Source organism: Antechinus flavipes, chromosome 4 (assembly GCF_016432865.1).
Source record: "Antechinus flavipes isolate AdamAnt ecotype Samford, QLD, Australia chromosome 4, AdamAnt_v2, whole genome shotgun sequence".
Lineage (NCBI taxonomy): Eukaryota > Metazoa > Chordata > Mammalia > Dasyuromorphia > Dasyuridae > Antechinus > Antechinus flavipes.
Genome location: NC_067401.1, coordinates 103,225,342 through 103,245,981, shown reverse-complemented (window position 1 = coordinate 103,245,981; position 20,640 = coordinate 103,225,342). Strand labels below are relative to the sequence as shown.

General features: G+C 34.4%; 1 pseudogene; it reads right to left on the bottom strand.

Annotated features, from left to right (window-relative positions):
- Window positions 1–19,723, bottom strand: part of LOC127561287 (transmembrane protein 184C-like) — a 156,147-nt pseudogene extending 136,424 nt beyond the window's left edge.
- Window positions 19,724–20,640: the final 917 nt, after the last annotated feature.

The following is a 20,640-nucleotide window of genomic DNA, read 5'->3' as shown; positions in this document are numbered from 1 at the left end:
TATCCAGAGAGAAGACTGTGGGGACTGCAAGTGGATCACAACATTGTATTTTGCCTTTTTTGTGTTTTTGCTTCTTTTTCTTTCACTTTTTTTTTCTTTTTGATCTGATTTTTCTTGTGCATCATGATAGCTGTGCAAATACATATAGAAGAATTGCACAAGTTTTACATATATTGGATTACTTGCTGTAACTTGGAACAGAAGGTTTTTGCAAGGGTGAATGTTGAAAACTATATTTGCATGCATTTTGAAAATAAAAAGCTTTTGTTAAATTTTTTAAAAGAGGAATAGTTTGTTAATAAATAAAGTATTGGAATAGTAGAGAAGAGTAGGAAAGATACTCCAAAGGCATTGGAGTTGACATGGATAGGAAGTGGGGGTCATGGAAAGGTATCTTAAGTCTTCAATTTAAAATCACAAGGAGTTTGAGTGGAACTATGGGGATAATAGATTATCATGCCCTTTCTCATCCTAATAGTAAAAGTACGGTATATACTGGAGTATAAGCCGAGTTTTTCTGCCCAATTTTTGGGCAGAAAATCCCCTCCTTGGCTTATACTTGAGTCACTAGATAAAACATGTGTAAATATCCCTGTGAATGCCCCCCTGCTGTGTAGTATACAGCGCGAGTGCCGACTGTGATGCTACAGGGCCGGCCGTTGCTACGGTGATACGGCTGTTCCTGTAGTATCACAGTCGGTAACCGGACTATATACTAATGCTGGCAACCACTCTACATACGTATACCGGCACCTACTCTCCTCCTCTGCGGGCACCGGTGCGCTACCTAAAACTACTGATATAATAAGCTTTCCCAGATTTTTGGGTTAAAATTAGGGGCCTCAGCTTATATTCGGGTTGACTTATACTCGAGTATATAAGGTAATATTGTGATGTATAGTAGAAGTAATACTGACTCTGGAACTGAGAAATAAGTTGAAATTCAGTCCCTAACATTCTCTACCTGGGTGAGAGTCTCTTAATCTCCCTGGGTTTCAGTTTTCTTATCTGTAAAATGAAAAAAAAAAAACATGTGTATATGTACATATTATGGGGGATGATGAGGAATACACACATGGTATGAAGATGTTCATTCCCTAGTCCAGTCTAATAATCAAGTCAGCGAAAGGTAGAGTGTTTATGACAGATTGGTTATAATAGAGTAAGATGTGTTCTGAAGCACTCATTGTCTCTTCCATTTATATTTGTGGCAGATGTAATTAATAAAAAAGAAACTACTTTTTAAAAAATCTGCCTACAATGCCCTTTTAGAGAACTTACCAATAACATTTATATACACATTTATATGTGTATGTGCATATGTAATAGTGAATATGTGCAAGTATAGATACATGTATATTTTTTATATATTACATAATATTAAATGATTCTGAAGCAGTTTTCTCATCCATAGTATGAGACAGTTGGATGGGATGGCTTGTGATCAGGTTTCCTTTTAGTCCTAGATCATAGATCTATAGCTATGATTATATGATCCTACCCAGAACACTTACCAGTATTCTATTTACAGACCATAGATAAATTATTTTCCATCTACTACATCTCCCAAGATTCTTCACACTCTGCTTCCAATTTACCTGTCTAATCTTCTTTTATTATGCTCCTTTATGTATTCTATGTTCTAGTAAAAAATGTGAGAATTAGATGAGGGTTTCATTTTCACAGTCATGAAACTTAAATTAGAGAAATGCAGAGAAATGAAATTTAAATCACAAAAATGAAATTGAAACCTAAGAAATGGAATCTAAAGGTTAGGCTGATGTGGAACAGAGGGAAACAAAACTCATGGAGAGGAACCATAAATTAAAATAGGAAAGATGTTATGCAAGATGGGGGCTCACATTCATGTAGAGTGGAGATATAATTAGGACTGAAGACACCTGAGTGAATTAGATTTTTCAAATAGACTGTAACCTCTGTAGTACCCAGCCAATGGGGAGAAATAGGGACTTAACCTTTCAGGATAGGGAATAAAAGGCTGTGGTTTTGAGCTTCAAGGATGTGACTACTAACTTAGACACCTGTTTTAGAAAGAATGTAAAATAAAATGTAAAATAAAACCTTTTCCTGGATTCATCTGCAAGTCAATGGAGTTCTTGGTAAGGCATTTTGTTTCTTACATGTCCAATCTTCTTTTATTATTCTTTTATATTCTATATTCTAGTCAAATTGGTCTACACTCTATATCATTCCATTCTGACTTCCCTCATCTTCATACCTTTGCTTATACTATCTCCATACTTGGAGTAGATTTCACCTGGTGTGGGTTGATTCCAAAGAGACAAACTCAAATAGGCAGAAAGGATTTATTTCTTTCCCCTGAGAAAGGGTATGCTCCATGTGGTACTCAGAAACAGCATGTAAGTTACAAAGAACTCCACAAAGCACATATCTTTTTTCTCCAACCTCATCTACCCCCTGGCTCTTCTTTTCATTGGCTGGACTTCAGAGCTCTCAATCTGAACTCCAGCACTTTTTCCAGCGGCAAGAGAAAAGGGTACAAAACAAAGGTATTTGCTCAGCACCAAGGAGAGGGTTGAAGAGGGAGCAAGGTCTGGGCAAACCGGGTATTTGTAGTTGGGACTTTTAGTTCTTCACCCTTCTTTTATTTTATTTGTCATTGATCATAGAAGGAATGGTTAGACAAGTGGTTATGTAGGAATATGACTGTTTTGCAGGAATGTTTTGCATGTTCCTGAGGGGACTTCACTATTTAGGTATTCCACTTATCTTTTTTCTCCAACTGTTGAAGTTCCTCTCATCCTTTGAAGGAACAGGGGCTCTTTCCTTCATTAAGCTTTGCACCTTATTATTACTACCCTCAGTGAAAGTAATCCTTCCTTACAAATTGGTAATAACACCTTTCCTGAAATTCTTCTATGCATTTATCTCATGCTATCCAATATCATAGTTTTTCTGTTTTGTTCTATGGCAGCGTTGTTTTACGGTCATGTCTGATTCACCCCATTTGAGGGTTTGAGTTTTTTGGTGAAGCTACTGGAGTAGAATGCCATTTCCTTATCTAGCTCATTTTATAGATGATGAATTGAGTCAACCAAGGTTAAGTAAATTGACTAGAGTCATAAAACTAGTAAATGTTTGAGGTTAGATTTGAACTTACAAAGATGAGTCTTCCAATTCCAGATCCACTCTGCCACCTAGCTGCTCTGTATTTGTTTTCCCTGTCCCCAGTTAGAATGTAAACTCCTTGAGAGAAAAATTTGTGTCATATATTTGTGTGGCAAATGGAGGCCCCTTTATTTTTGAAATCTACTCTAAATTTTAGATATTTTGTGCATCAGAATCTTAATTCTCTCAATCTTGGCTAAGATATTTTTGCTCATATATTTGCTTTTATTTGCCAGAAACAGGACACATTAAATTCAAAGCAGAGACTTTTCATGAAATAACTATGAATGTTGTGGTTAATAAGCCTCTTCCCTGCAGTATAGCGCTACAACTTTCCTCGGTCATCAATAATGAATAAGCAATCAATAAAAACTGAATATTTATCATATGCCAGACTTTGTGCTAAGCAGTTGGAAATCAAAATGAGTCACAAGACAGTCCCTGATCTTAAGAAACTTACAATGTAATTATTATCAGCTTTCTTTTAAACCTATGACTTTTAAGTTCATCCCCTTCTCCAGACTACTTACAAAAGGGTTGGGGATTAGGTAAGGTCTGCACTTTAAATTCCTCTCTCTTCTTTGAGTTTCATTTGAGTCTCTCATCTCACAAGGTCAGAAGAACTATTTTAGTTCTTAGTTTTATGTTTTCTCTAACTACAATAAATATGCCTATGGCTTTTTTCGTTTAGAAGAAAAGTACCTGAACATAGGTATGAACAGAGTAATTAAGGAATAAAAAGCTTATTGAAACAGAGATGAGAAAACTGATTTTTAGCAGCTCCAATATGCTCCTTTGTTTTATATACATCCTATAGTTGAGCTAGTGGGAAAAGACTGAAAAGCCTGGAAGTTATTGTCTGACTTTCAGTAACAAATCATGGTCTGGTCTCTCAATCTATTATCAAATAATATAATACTTGTATAGTACTTAGCATAATGCCTGGCACATAATAGGTGCTTAATAACTGTCTATTCCCTTCCCCTCTCTATATATTTATGTATCAGAACCCAATAAAAAGAGTTGTACACAGTAAGCACAATGCATGTTGTGAAGTTGAATTCAATTATAGAAGGTATAGATTCTGGAGAGAAGAAACTTCTCCTGAATATTAGTGGGACAAAAGAATAGTCTTTCTGACTTACATAAACTGATGCTGAGTGAAATGAACAGAACCAGGAGATCATTATACACTTCAACAACGATACTGTATGAGGATATATTCTGATGAAAATGGATATCTTCAACAAAGATCAGATCCAATTTAGTTCCAATCGATCAATGATGGACATAATCAGCTACATCCAGAGAAAGAACACTGGGCAATGAGTGTGAATGGGTTACATTTTTGTTTTTCTTCTCAGGTTATTTTTACCTTCTGAATCCAATTCTTCCTGTGCAACAAGAGAACTCTACAGTTCTGCACACATATATTGTATCTAGGATATATTATAACATATTTAACATGTATAAGACTGCTTGCCATCTAGGGGAGGGGGTGGAGGGAGGGAAGGGAAAAGTTGGAACAGAAGTGAGTGTAAGGGATAATGTTGTAAAAAATTACCCATGCATATGTACTATCAATAAAAAGTTATAATATTAAAAAAAAAAGAATAGTCTTTCTGTCCTTATGCGTGTAACTGAAGCCCTCCAAACATTAGAGGGAAGGGCATTGATATTTTCCACCTTGTTCTTTAGAAAAACCACTCTAATTGATAAAAACACATAAAAGCATAACTTCTAAAATGATTCCTTTCCCATTTAATCATTTACTTAATAAGTAAAACCTTTATCTAAGGTAAAACTTGTACTTAAACATTTTCAGTGTGCTCTTGTTGAGGTTCAAAAGAGACCCCAAAATGTTGGGGTTGCAGATTAGAGTCCCAAAGTATCTCAAAAGAATTTTCAGGCTTGAACCCATCTCCAAATCAAAAGGCAAAGTTTATCATAAAATTGAACACCAATTGAATCATTGGTATAATAATGAATGTATTGGTACAATACATACAAAGCACATGTATGGGTAATTTTTCCAACATTGACCCTTACATAACCTTTTGTTGCAAACTTTCCCCTCCTTCCCCCCACCCTCTCTCCTAGCTGGCAAGTAGTCCAATATATGTTAAATGTTGAATATGTTGAAATACATGTTAGATCCAATACATGTATATAAATTTATACAGTTATCTTGTTGCACAAGAAAGATCAGATCAAGAAGGAATAAAAGGAAAAACTGAGAAAGAAAACAAAATGCAAGCAAATAACAACAGAGAGACTAAGAATGCTATGTTTTATTCTACAATCTGTTTTCATGGTTCTCTCTCTAGGTGTAGATGATTCTCTTCATCACTGCACAAGTAGAACTGATTGAATCATCTCAATGTTGAAGAGAGCCACGTCCATCAGATTTGATTGTCATATAGTCTTGTTGTTGCTGTGTATACTAAATTCCTAGTTCTGCTCATTTCACTTTGCATCAGTTCATGTCTCTCCAAGTCTCTCTGAAATCATCCTGCTAGTCCTTTTTTACAGAACAATAGTATTCCATAGCACTCATATACCATAATTTATTCAGCCATTCCCCAATTGATGGGCAACCATTCAATTTCCAGTTTCTTGCCACTACAAAAAGGATTGCCATAAACATTTTAGCACATGCGGGTCCCTTTCCCTCATTTAAGATCTCTTTGGGATATAAGCCCAGTAGAAACACTGCTGAATCAAAGGTATGCACATTTTGATAACTTTTTGAGCATAGTTCCAAATTGCTCTCCAGAATGGTTAGATTTGTTAACAACTACACCAACAATGTATCAGTGTCCCAGTTTTCCCACATCCCCTCCAACATTCGTCATCTTTTCCTGTCATCTTAGCCAATCTGACAGGTGTGTAGTGGTATCTCAGAGTTGTCTTGCTTTGTATTTCTCTGATTAATGGCGATTTGGAGCACCTTTTCATGTGGCTACAAATAGTTTCAATTTCTTTATTTGAAAATTGTTATCCTTTGACCATTTATCAATTGAAGAATGGCTTGAACTATTATAAATTTGAGTCAATTCTCTATATATTTTAGAAAAGAGACAGATCCTTTGGCTGTAAAAATGTTTTGCCAGTTTATTGTGAAGCATTAAATTTCAAAAGAATTTAGCAAAGAACCAATAGCAAGAAAATAAATGTATAGGAAAAAACAAAGAGAGAGCTAGTTCTTCGTGTCACTGATATGCTAAGTTTATGGCTTAAAGGTATAACTGAGGAGTGGTCTGGTATGTATCTCAATATTAAATTTTATGGTGGCAGCTAGATGGTGCAGTGGGTAGAGCATCTCCTTTGAAGCTGGGGGGACCTGAGTTCAAATCCAACTTCAGACACTACTTTCTAACTGTGTGATCTTGGGCAAGTCACTTAACCCAAATTGACTCTTAAAAACAACAACAACAAAAAATTATTTTATGATTTAGAGGTGAGGTTGAGGGGTAGTCTGGTATGCATCTTATCTTTTGTCTCAGAAACCTTGTTATCACTGACCAAACTTGGGGTTGCTAAAGAGATATAAGTCCCCAACATTCTGAGAGAATTCTGAGTTCCAGGAGTTATAGGAAGTGTGACTTGTCCCTGGTCACACTTCTAGTATCTCAGGCTGGATTTGAACTCAAATCTTCCTGATCATAAGCCTAGCACTGTAGCCATTGCAAAACCTTATCAGAGAGTTTGTATCTCCTGATTTATGATGTTATAGAAAACCAATCAGATGTGCCTGAATGAAGACCACACTCCTGCCCCTATTCCAGGAAACCTATAATACCTCAGCTTTCTGTAGAATGGAACTGATAAAGGACACATTTGTCCCTTGTTGACCCCTCTTTCTACTCCTGCCATAGTCTTGAAGACCATCAGATCAGAGATCCCTAAGACCTCCGTAGCTGTTGTTAGTATACATTCTTTGTTTTAGAAGACTTACAATATCTATTCTTGATTGTAATATTATCTTGCATATCCTATATCCTCCACCTTGTTTGACTTTTTTTTGTGAATATATACTTTGGTCTGAGTCTATAAAGTTAAAACAAAAGTTAAAGGAAGAAGTACTCATTCTTGCCTCTGGTATCTATCAATTATACAAAATAAACTATGTCCAGACACTCTTTTTCTCCACCTCTCCCAGTCAGGCATTTCCTGTTCCCTATTCATTTGCCGTTCATCCTACCTCTGTAGATGGAAGTTTTCCTGACAGAAATCTATGATCACTTAGTCAGTTAAAAACATTTTTGTAAGCAATATAATAAATTTTAAACACATAATATATAATAAACATAATAATACACATGCCATTTGCCAAGTACTGTGCTAAACCCTAGGGATACAAAGAAAGGCAAAAGACAGTCCTCTCAAGGAGCTCATAGAAAAGAGATAACATGCAAACAACTATGTACAAATGTGTTTTGTAATGGAAAAAAGTGGAAATAAGAGGAAAGACACTAGAATTAAGGGGGAATCAGGAAAGAATACCTGTAGAAGGTGGAATTTTAGCTGGAATTTGGTAGGATTTTATCTTGAAGGAATTCAGAAGGTTCAGATAAGGAAATGGAAGATTTCAGAAAGAAGACAGTTGGCCCTAGGTCAGAGATAGATTCTCATGCAAGAAACAACAAGAAGACTAGTATTACTGGATCACAGAATATATAAACGTGAACAAAGTGTAAGAAGACTGGAGAGGTAGGAAGAGGCCAGGTTATAAAGGATTTTGAATTTCAAGTAAAGATTTTATATTTGGAACATATAAAGATCTGCTAGAGTTTATTGAATAGGGGGTATGAAATGGTCAGATCTGTGTTTTAGGAAGATCATTTGATAGCTAAGTGAAGGTGGATTGGAGTGGGGAGAAACTTATGGGAGGGAGACAAAGTGGTAGGGTATTACATTAGTTCAGCCATAACTTCATAAGAGCCCATGCTAATGTAGTATTAATGTCAGAGAAGAAAAGGATGCATATAATAGAGATGTTATAAAAGTAAAATCAACCAGCCTTGGCAAGATATTGTATGTAAGGGATGAGAGAATAAGGAGTAGAAAATGACATTCTGATTGTGAGCCTTGAGTTATTGGGAGAATAGTAGTACTCTCAACAGTCATGGGGAAGTTAGAAAAAAGGGAGAAGTACAGTCTAGGGATGGGGGAAAATATGGATAGAAAATGGTAGGTGGTTGATGAAGGACAGCAAATAGACTGCTTTGACCAGATTGTAAAGTCCATGGAAAGAAGTTATATGAAATAAAACTAGAAAGGTAGGCTGGACGCAGATTGCAACAGATTTTACATGCCAAACAGAGAAGTTATATGTAACCTTAGAAATAATATGGAATGGATAGTTTATTGAATAAGTGAGTGACATGGTTGGGCATGTGACTTATTATTTAGCCGCTAAGTGGAATATCGATAGAAAAAGAAAAAAAAAAACTGAAAATGGGAGTCCAGTTAGAAGGATTTTATAATAATCAAGGGGAGATGTGATGAAGGTATGATGATAATATGAACTGAAGGAAGGCAAGAGATATGAGAGAAGTTCTGGAAGTAGAATTTGACAAGCTTTTACAACTGATTGGTTAGGCAAATAGAAGAAGAGTGAAGAATAGAATATGACTCCAAGGCTGTGAATCTGAGTGATTGTAAAGGTGGTAAAAATGTTCCACAAATAGGGATTTGGGGGAAGAAAAGTAAATTGAATAAAATTTAATACTCAGGGAGTAATGCTGATCACTAGCTGACTCTTTTTAATCACTGTGGCCAATCTGTAGTCCACCCAATAACAGAGATTCTGTGAAGTAACCTATTAGCTCACTGGCTTCAAGAGAACTGGCTATCTCTACCCCGAACTTCCCTTTGTTTTCTGGGTGAAAATGCTTTTTTAATTATGAGAATTATGATATTCATGATTTAGTCTGTTCATTATACTTAGGGTGCCTCTGTCCACTGAAGGAAAACTTCTTCCCTTTGTTGTGTATATTTTAGTGGAGCTAATCATACAAGCTTAACTAAAAATAAGTTTTTACTCATAATCAAAATGGGGGGAAAGCCAAATACAAAAGAATTTGCCTGAGTGACCATAGCTCCTATTTAGTCTTCTGCAACTCAAAGTCTTTAAATTTACAGGTAAACTAAACACAAGAGTTTGCTTGTTTGTTTTTGTTTTTTTTTAAATAGTTCAGAATCTAGATTCAAATTTTCTATTTAAAAAGTTTTTAAAATATTTATCAATTACGTAAAATTTTGACATTTTTTTTTTAACATTTTGAGTTCCAAATTCTCTTCTCTCTACTCCTCTCCCCCTTGAGAAGGCAATTTGATATGGATTATACAAGTGACATCAAGAAAAACATTTTCATATTCGCCATCCTACAAAAGAAAATACAGACAAAAAAACAGAGACTTAAAAAAATATGCTTTAATTTGCATCCAGAGTTCATCAGTTCTCTCTCTGAAAGTAGATAGCAGTTTTTTTCATAGGTCTTTTGGAATTATCTTGGATTATTACCTTGATTAGAGAAGCCAAGTTTTTCAGGGTTGATCACCTTGCAATATTGCTGTTACATGTTACCAACCAAGTCCAGCAACAAGAGATACAAAGAGAAATTTAAGTTAAAATAACTGCAGATAATATAAAATATTTGTGAGTCTACCTGCCAAGACAAAGTCAGGAACTACATGAACACAATTACAAAACACTTTCCACACAAGTCAAGTTAGATGTATACAACTGGAAGAATATCAAGTGCTCATTTGGAACTATGTTCAAAAAGTTATCCAACTGTGCATATCCTTTGACCCAGCAGTGTTTCTACTGGGATTATATCCCAAACAGATTTTAAAGGAGGGAAAGGGACACACATGTGCAAAAATGTTTGTGGCAGCACTTTTCACAGTGGCAGGAAACTGGAAACTGAATGGATGCCCATCAATTGGAGAATGGCTGGGTAAATTGTGGTATATGAATGTTATGGAGTATTATTGTTCTGTAAGAAAGGATCAGCAGGATGCTTTCAGAGAGACCTAGAGAGACTTACATCAATTGATGCTAAGTGAAATGAGCAGAACCAGGAGATCATTGTACATGGCAACAACAAGATTATATGTTGATCAATTCTGATGGATGTGGCTCTCTTCAACAATGAGATGATTCAAGCCAATCTCAATTCTTCAGTGATGAAGAGTCTTCTACACCCAGAGAAACGACCGTGGGAAGTGAGTGTAGACCACAACATAGCATTTTCATTTTCTCATTCTTTCTGTTGTTATTTGCTTGCATTTTGTTTCTTTTCTCATTTTTTTCTTCCTTCTTGATCAGATTTTTCTTGTGCAGCAAGATAACTGCATAAATATATATACATATATTGGATTTAACATGTATTTTAACATATTTAACATGTTTTGGATTACCTACCATGTAGGGGAAGGAGTGGGAGGAAAGAGGAGATGATTTGGAACAGAAGGCTTTGCAAAGGTCAGTACTGAAAAATTACCCCATACATATGTTTTGTAAATAAAAAGTTTTAATAAATTAAAAAGAAAAAAGAAAAATATCAAGTGCTCATTGGTAGGTCAAGCTAATATAATAAAAATGACAATTCTACTTGAATTAATCTACTTATTAAGTGGCATACCAATTGAACTGCCAAGAAATTACTTTAGAGGGCTAGGGAAAAAAAAAAAACAACAACAATGAAGTTCATCTGTAAGAACAAAAGGTCAAGAATTTCAAGGGAATTGATGAAAAAAAAAAAAGTAAATGAAAGTGGCCTAGCTGTGCCAGACCTAAAACCATATTATAGTTAATGCAGTGGATAGAGCACTGAAGTTAGGAGAACCTGAGTTCAAATCTTTCCTCAAACACTTAATACTTCCTAGCTGTGTGATCCTAGGCAAGTCACTTAACCCCAACTGCCATGAAAGTGGCCTAGCTGTGCCAGACCTAAAACCATATTATAGTTAGTGCAGTGGATAGAGCACTGAAGTTAGGAGAACCTGAGTTCAAATCTTTCCTCAAACACTTAATACTTCCTAGCTGTGTGATCCTAGGCAAGTCATTTAACCCCAACTGCCACAGGAAAAACAACAACATCAAAAACAAAACTATATTATAAAGCAGTGGTAATCAAAACCATTTGGTACAGCCTAAGAAACAGAATAGTTGAACAGTGGAATAGATTAGGTTCACAAGACACAATAGTCAATGACTATAGTAATCTAGTATTTGATAAACTCAAAGACCCTAGCAATTGAGATAAGAACTCACCATTTGAGAAAAATTGCTGAAAAAAATTAGAAAATAGTATAACAGCAACACCTAACATCCTATACCAAGATAAAGTCAAAAAGGGTTCATGATTTAGACATAAAAGGTGATACTATAAGCAAATTAGGATAACAAGGGATAGTCTACATATCAGATCTGTGGAGAAGGAATGAATTTATGGCCAAAGAAGGACTAGAGTACATTATGAAATGCAAAATGGATAATTTTGATTACATTAAATTAAGTTTTTTTGTACAAACAAAAACCAATGCAGACAAGAAGGGAGGCAAAAAAAATGGGGAAAATATTTTACATTCAAGGATTCTGATAAAAGCAATAGAAAATTGACTCAAATTTATAAGACTACAAGCCATTCTCTAATTGATAAATGGTCAAAGGATACAAACAGACAATTTTCAGATAAAGAAATTAAAACTATTTCTAGCCATATGAAAAATTCTCTAAATCACTATTGATCAGAGAAATGCAAATTAATACAACTCTGAAGTTATATTAACACTACACACCTCTCAGACTGGCTAAGATCACAGGAAATGAAAATGATAAATGTTGGAAGGGATGTGAGAAATCTAGGAGTTGTGAACTGATTCAACCATTCTGGACAGCAATTTGAAACCATGTCCAAATTGCTATCAAACTATGCATACTCTTTGATCCAGCAGTGTTTCTACTGAATCTGTGACCCAAAGAGATCATAAAGGAGGAAAAGGGATTCACATGTGCAAAAATATTTGTAGCAGCCCCCCCCATTTTAAAAATATAACTTTTTATTTTCAAAATATATGTGAAGATAGTTTTCAATATTCACCCCTGCAAAACCTTGTGTTCAGAATTTTTCTCCCTCCTTTCCTTCCACCTCTCCCCTAGACAGCAAGAAATCAAATGTAGGTTAAATATATGCAATTCTTCTATACATGTTTCTACATTTATTATGCTGCACACAAAAAAAAAATCAGATCAAAAAGGGGAAAAAAGAAAAAGAAAACAAAAAATAAGCAAACAATAGCAAAAAAGGTGAAAAATATTGTTGTGATCCACATTCAGTCCTCACGATCCTCTTTCTGTATGCAGATGGCTCTCTCCATCCCAAGTCTATTAAAATTGTCCTGAATGACCTCATTATTGAAAAGAGTCATGTCCATCAAAGTTAATCATTGCAGAGTCTTCTTGTTGCTGTATACAATGTTCTCTTGGTTCTATTCATTTCATCTAGGATCAGTTCATGTAAGTAAAGTAACTTTCATTGAATTAAACATTGAAGGCCCACTTTTAGTGACAAGGAACTGGAAATTGAGTGGATGCCCATCAATTAAGGAATGGCTGAATAAGTCATAGTATATGAAAATTACGGAATATTATTGTTCTATAAGAAAAGATCAGCAGGATGATTTCAAAAAGACCTGGAGAGACTTACATGAATGGATGCTAAGTGAAGTAAGTAAAACCAAAAGAACATCAGCAATAAGATTATACAATGATTAATTCTGATGGATGTGGCTCTTTTCAATAATGAGGTCATTCAGGTCATTTCCAATATAACTTGTGATAGAGAGAGCCATCTGAATCCAGAAAGAGGACCATGAGGACTGAAAGTGGATCACGATATAGTATTTTCACTTTTTTTGCTGTTGTTTGCTTGCTTTTTTTCTTTTTTGATCTGATTTTCCTGTACAGCATGATAAATGTGGAAATATATATAGAAGAATTGCACATGTTTAACCTATATCGGATTACTTGCTGTCTAGAGAGGGGATAAAGGGAATGGAGGGAGAAAAATTTGTACCACAAAGATGTTGTAGGGGTGAATGTTGAAAACTATTTTTGAAAATTGAAAGTTATTATTTATTTATTTTTTGCTTAAAAAAAAGCTTTTATTTTTAAAACATATACAGTGCTAGTTTTAAATATTCATTGTTGCAAAACCTTGTTTCAAATAAAAAGCTATTGTTTTTAAAAATGTAAAAATTGAATAAAGCAAAAACAATATTGCTATTTCTGTGTACAGTGTTTTCCTAGTTCTGTCCATTTTACTTTGCAAGGATTCATATAAGTCTTCCTAGGTTTTCCTGAAATCATCCTGTTCTTCATTTCTTTCCTCCCCCCTTCCTTCCTTTCTTTTTTCTTTCTTCATCTTTCTTTTTTCTTTCTTTCTTTCTTTCCTTCCTTCCTTCCTTCCTTCTTTCCTCCCTTTCTCCTTTCCTCCCTCCCTCTCTTCCTTTCTTTTTCTCTTTCTTCTTTCTTTCTTTCCTTTCTCTTTTTCTTTCCTTCTTTCTTTTTGTCTTTCTAATTGCAGTCATTTTCTTCTCTTCATCAAAGTAAGCATGTGATATTCTACATTGAGAAAAAAATCAAATCTTGAGAAATTTAGACTGATTATTTGATATATAAAACGTACTTAATTCCAGTTTTAAATTCAACTATATCTTTGTACATACTCTGGCTTTTATCAGTTTCTCTGGTCTAGAATTTTTCATAAAAATTTTGTGTTCTTCCAAGCACGAAATTCATGAGCAATAGGATACCAGGTTATGAAATAACATTTCAGGACAGAAGAAACAGTATTCCTTTAAATATTCTGGAGCCACAGATTTACATCTAGCTGGAGGTTTTTCATTTCCTCCTATAACATTATTATGAATTTCATCAGGCATCTTAGAACAGTTAGTTGGGTGTAGTCTATGGTATCATGGTGTGTCCATACTCTTAATAGTGACCCAAAGATGAAAATGACATAGAAGACACAACAAAAATCTGATCTTGTGCTGATGATAATAATGTATTTTCAATTTGTTCTTACTCACCAGGAAAAAACTTTTTACTACAATAACCAAATTTTTCTGATATTTGTTATTTGTTCAGATATGTCATCTCTAATGTCTGAAATGTCTTACATTGCAAGGAAGGAATCAAAACATGAGCCTTCTCCTACACACTGCACATAGGTTTTGTGAGGAAAGCTACAGGGATGAGCAATAGCAGCAAAGAAGATCTCAATGAAATCTTGTAGACCTGTAATCATAGTTTCTACATCTGCCATTTTCAGGCATTCTTTTTCAGAAATAACTCCAACTTTAAGCAACAAGGCAATAATTACCACTTACCAGAAGGAAAGAAAAACAACATCTTTACACAATGACATTTGCCAATAGACTACGTGTGATTAATTTCTTCCTTCAAAATATTACAAGGCATCACATAGTAAGCAATTGACACATTATTGAATAAAATTAAGTCCAATCATTTTTAAAGCTAAAATTCTTTTCATCTTATACATCAAGAAGCTTACAGATTAGAGAAATAATAGTTGTGAACAGTCTGACAGCAGTATTTTATAGCAGACCTAGTTTGTTTCTGAATAATAATACTCCCATTGCCCATGATGGACTGCAGCAGAAAGGAGATAAATATTTCCGCTAATCTTTGGCTTCAAAGATTAATACCAGATTTGGATATCAGTTAGATAATTGAAAAAGAATCCAATAAAACTCTATATGACATAAGCATCATAACATTCTTGACAAATATCCACATAGATTACAATGATGAAAAATTTCAGATCTATCCAACTATCTAAACCACATATGAGCACCGTTCAAAGTATCCTTATTGTTGGATTCTGTGGTTCAGGTTGATTTTCATGTACTTAGTGTTGCAGAAAAAAGAGATTCCAGCAAGAAACAATGCTTGCTCTAATTTTTGCATTTCTAACATGCATGGTGTCAGGGAGACATCAGACTCACTAGATAGAGAAGCATAGCAAGAGATCGGATCCATCATTTATAGTTCCTCTATGTGCAAGGCATGTTCTTGTCAAAACCAACCTAGGGAAGAAAAATAAAAACAGTGAAAAAGAAGAGGAGAAAAAATGAACAGAAAAAGAAAAAGGTGGAGGAGAAAAGGAGAGGAAGAGAAGAAAAAGAAAAAGGAAGAAAAAGAGGAAAAGAGAGAAAAAGCCCACTCATTATTTCCTATAGTCTGATAATATTTTATCACAAACTACTTAATGTACATACCCTCAATTTCCAATTCTTTCCCAACACAAAAAGAGCTGCTATAATTTTTTTTCTACAAATAAATCTTTTCCTTTTTTGATCTTGTTGGAATACAAGTCTAGGAGTAATATTGCTGGGTCAAAGGTAATGCACAACTTTATAGCATAATTCCAAATTACTATCCAGAATGATTGGAGTAGTTCACAACTTTATTTACAAATCATTAATGTCCCATTTTTTCCACATCTAGTTAACTTGTGAAGTGTTGCATCAGTAATGTTTTAATCTGCAATTATTAGTTGTGATCAGAAGTGATTCAGAACATTTTCCCCCATGTGATTATTGCTACTTTGGTTTTTTCTTCTAAAAAAAACCCAATATTCTTTGACTATTTATTAACTGGGGGACAACTCTAAGTTTTTATAATTTTGACTCAATTCTCTCGGTATTTGAAAATGAAGCATTTATCAGAAACTGACTATATATATATATATATATATATATTTTTAGTTTCCTGGTTTTCTTCCAGTTTTGACCACATTAATTTTGTTTGTACAAAAGGTTTTTTAATTTGATGTTATCAAAATTATCTGATTTTACATATTGGAATATTCTCTATCTCTTATTTGGTCATAAATTCTTCCCTTTTCCATAAATCTGACAAGTACTCTATTCTATGCTCTCCTAATTTACTAATAATACCACTTTTTATGTCCAAATCATATACCCATATTTTGGTATACAATGTAAGATTTCATCTAGCATTTTACCAAAATGCTTTTCAGTTTAACTAACAATTTTTGTCAAATGATGCCTTCTTATTCCCAAAATTTGGATCTTTGAGTTTATCAAACCCAAGATTACTATCGCTATTTGCTACTATGGTTATATATCTAAATTATTACACTGATCCAGTGTAATTCTATTTCTTTGGCCAGTACCAAATTGTTTTGATGGCTACCACTTTATAATATAGTTTGAAATCTGCTAAGCCACCTTGTTTTTTTTTAAAAAAAAAAAAAAAACTTTCCCAAAACAATTGATTCCCTTGATATTCTTGTCCTTCTCTTCTTCCAGATGAATTTAGTCATAATTTTTCTGGCTCTATAAAATAATTCTTTAATAGCTTGATTGAAATGGTAAAAGTGCCATTTTAATTATTTTGGCTCCGTCTACCCATAAGCAATTAATATTTTTTCAATTGTTTAGACTTGTCTTTATTTGTATAAAAAGTGTTTTATAATTGTGTTCATATTGTCCCTGAATTTATCTTGACAGATATACTCCCAAGCATTTTATATTGTCTACAGTTATTTTAAATGGAATTTCTCTTTTTCTTTCTCTTTCTTCTGAATTTTTCAGTAATATATAGAAATGTTAGTGATTTGTGTGGGTTTATTTTATATCATGAAACTTTGTTAAAGTTGTTAATTGTGTCAACTTGTTTTTTAATTGGTTCTCTAGGGGTTTCTAAGTATAGCTTCTCACCATCTGCAAAGAATGACTGTTTTGTTTCCTCGTTGTCTATTTTTATTCCTTCTTTTTCTTGTCTTACTGCTATAACTAGCATAGCTAAGCTTGTTCAATCCTATTACTTGTACAATTTTGAATAGTAGTAATGAAGATGGGCATCCTTCCTTCACCCTGATCTTATTGATTGCTTCAAGTTTATCTTTATTGTTGAATATACTTACTCTTGATTTTAGATAGGTACTACTTATCATTTTAAGAAAGGTTCCATTTATTCCTTTTTTTTTTTTTTTAGTATTTTTTAATAGGCATGAATGTTGAAATTTGTTAAAGGCTTTTTTCTGCATATATTGATATAATCATATGATATTTATTGATAATATTATTGATATGGTCAATTATGCTGCTATCTTTCCTAATATCGAACCAGCCCAGTTTTGCTGATATAAATCATAGCAGATTATAGTGTTGTGTATTCTGGAATCTTCTTGGTGGTGTTTTATTTATTTTTTATATTGCTATTAAGGAAATTGGCCTATTATTTTCTTTCTTTTTATTTGTGTTTCCTGGTTTAGATATTGAAACTATATTTGTGCCATAAAAAGGAACTTGGTAGGACTCCTTCTTTACCTATTTTTTCATATTGTTTACATAGTATTGGGATTAATCTTTTTTTGTTGTTTTGTTTGTTTGTTTGTTTGCTGAGGCAATTGGGGTTAAGTATCTTGCCCAGGATCACACAGTTAGGAAGTATTAAGTATTTGAGGCTGGATTTGAATGCAGGTCCTCCTGACTTCAGAGCCACTGCATCTAATTGCCCCCTGGGATTAATCATTTCTGAACAGTTTGTTAGAATTCCTTGTAAATTCATAGGTTCTGGAGATTTTTTTCTTTTATAGCTAGTTGATGGCTTCTTCAATTTTTTTCTTAGAAAAGGCTATTTAAATATTTTATTTCTCACATAATTCTAATAACAGCTCCAGCATATTTGAATTATTTTGTTTTTTTCCTTGTTCCTTGAAAATTTTTCTCTTTGATTTGGGAGTCTCAAAATTTGGCAATAATATTCCTATGTGTTTTCTACAAAAGATTTCTTTGAGGTGGTGATAGGTAGATTTTTTTTCTATTTCTACTTTCCCCTCATGTTCTGTCACTCTAGGACAACTTTCTAGGATTATTTCCTACATTATTGTGTCAAGGTTCTCTGTTTGGTTACAACTTTATGGCAGTCCAATTATTCTTATATTTTCCTCTATTTGATCTGTTCTCCAGATCTGTTATTTTTCTTATGAGATGTTTCATATTCTGTTCTGTCTTTTCATTCTTTGTAATCTGTTTTGTTATTTCTTTGTCTCTCATAGTTTCCCCTTGCCCAATTCTAATTTTCAAAGAGTTATTTTTATCTTTGAGACGCTATACCTCCTTTTCTAATTGGTTAACTTTTTTCTTAATCTTCTTATTTTTCTTGGATGGTTTTAATTTTTTTCTTTAGATTTTCCTTAATGTTTCTCATTTGATTTTTGAATTCTTTTTTGGGTTCTTCTATAAATTCTCTCTGGGCAGAGAGCTGTAATATTTTCCTCTAAAATATAATATTTTCTGGGAGCAGGTTTCTTGGGGGGCTTCTGGGAGCAGCCTTCATTTCAGTTTCAGTAATCTCCCCAAATGCAGCAAGGTATTAAAGCTCCAAATCCTTTATTGTCTCCTTCAAAGTCTTATCTCTTTCACTTGGGGATCAGCTAGTTTTTCTTAGAAGCCTTCTGTAGTCTTGGTTCTGAGAGCTTAAGCTGCCTTCTCTGGTTTGTGAATCTCCTTGACTGAATCCTGGCTGAGGCTCTGAGAGCTTCTAATAGACTTCTGTGTCTGGCCCTGAGAGTTTCTTGTTCATACTGAGTACACACCAATCATTATATTACTAGGAAACCATTATTTGTTGTGGGATTAAATCAATGCTAAACTAGATTCAATCACTGTCTCCTCAATTCCACTTACTTAGCACCTTGTAAGAATCCTAACAGAGAGCCATTTCACATTACTCTTTGGAGTAGAAGCTTTTTTTTTTTCACTGAAGTGTCCTACTCTGAAGATGAATCCCAGTTTTCACTGTTCCCATAATATGTTTCAATGGTGGGATTCTTTCTTCTTTGCTTGGTCTTTTTTTAAAAATAAGAAATATTAATATAAGCACCTCTAATCATTGAGATAGGGGGTGGGGATGGTGCCTCAAGCTTCCCTTCAGTTCTCCACTCTGACCAAGAACCTCAAACCAAGAACTCCACCCTCCTGCAACTGCCCATAGCCAGCAGAGCCCTTACCCAGCTCCTTCTTTACTCATCAGGTGCTGATTCCTTCTTGCCCAGAACCTTGTCTCAGCAGCACAGCTGGGCCTGTATTTCCCAATCAGATGAGATTTCACTCTGTCTTCCAGGATTCAAATCCTCCCTCAATAAACAGTCTGGGGGTGAAAGTCTCTGTGGTTCCAGCTGAGGCTCCAACCAAAACAAGGAGCCCAAGAGATCTCCACTTGATGTTTTTGCAGAGCTAGCCTGGAGGTGTTTGCACTTTAGAGATTGTATTGTATCAGGAGGATCCTTGTTCAACCCCAAGTCTTGATTTTTCACTAGTCTATGTTCACCCTCAGGCAGAAATTTGTTCTATTTATGGGGGAAATTGGGAGAGCTCCACCATCTTCCTAGAATCACCCCCCAAAAAATATTCTATTTTTCTTCTGTTAATATGGACAGTTTATAAATGGACAATAAATATTCATACATCTCACACAAATTGTCAGTTTTACCGACATGTAGTTGGACAATACAGCTCCTAATAATTGCTTTAACTTCCACTTTGTTGGGATCACTCTTTTTATTTTTGATACTAGTGTGGGGAATAGAGATAAGGTGAAGAACTTACAGGAATGTAAGAATTCTTTTTCTGTATTTTATTATTTCTGTGTTTCCCCTATGACCTGTGTAAAATATGTGCAGGCTCATATTTACTTGAGCCTTGGCCAGCTAGGAACATATTTACTTAACCTGAGCTGATGACATTTATTGGTATTTGACATTTATCGATATTTAGTCTATTAGTTGGACCACTATCTGCTTGATTATGCCTGAAGGCCTGACTTTCTGTTTCCTAGAAATCAGGAGATTTCAGGGAAACAGAAACCTTCCATTCCAATCTCCCCAAATAGCAACAACCAATTAGATGCCTCCCCCTCCTCTTCTCAATGCTCTCTTACTTGTGATGTAATTTTTGTATAAAAACTATGTATCTTTACTGCCTCTTTAGCCCTTCTACTACCAGCTTTCTCTTTCTTATCTCTCAATGGGACGGCTCATCCTCCGGGAGGTTTTCAATAAACAACTTTTCTGCCTTCTACTGCGTGATCTCTGAGTAATCATTTTGGGTAAGGGTCTTCTATATCCCTCACACTAGTAATATGGTTTTCTTCTTTCTTTTAAAATCAAATTAAACAGTGATTTGGTGTTTGTGGGTTTTTTCATTTGTTCTTTTTCTATTTTATTTTTACTTGCATGCCTAATTCATTGACTTATTTTTTCTCTCTTATTGATGCACACAGTTAGAGATATAAATTTGTTTTCTAAGAACTGTTTTTAGCTGCAGCCCACAATTTTGGAATGTTGCCTCATTGTTGTCATTCTCTTTAATGAAATTGTTGATTGTTTCCATGACTTTTTCTTTGACCCATTCACT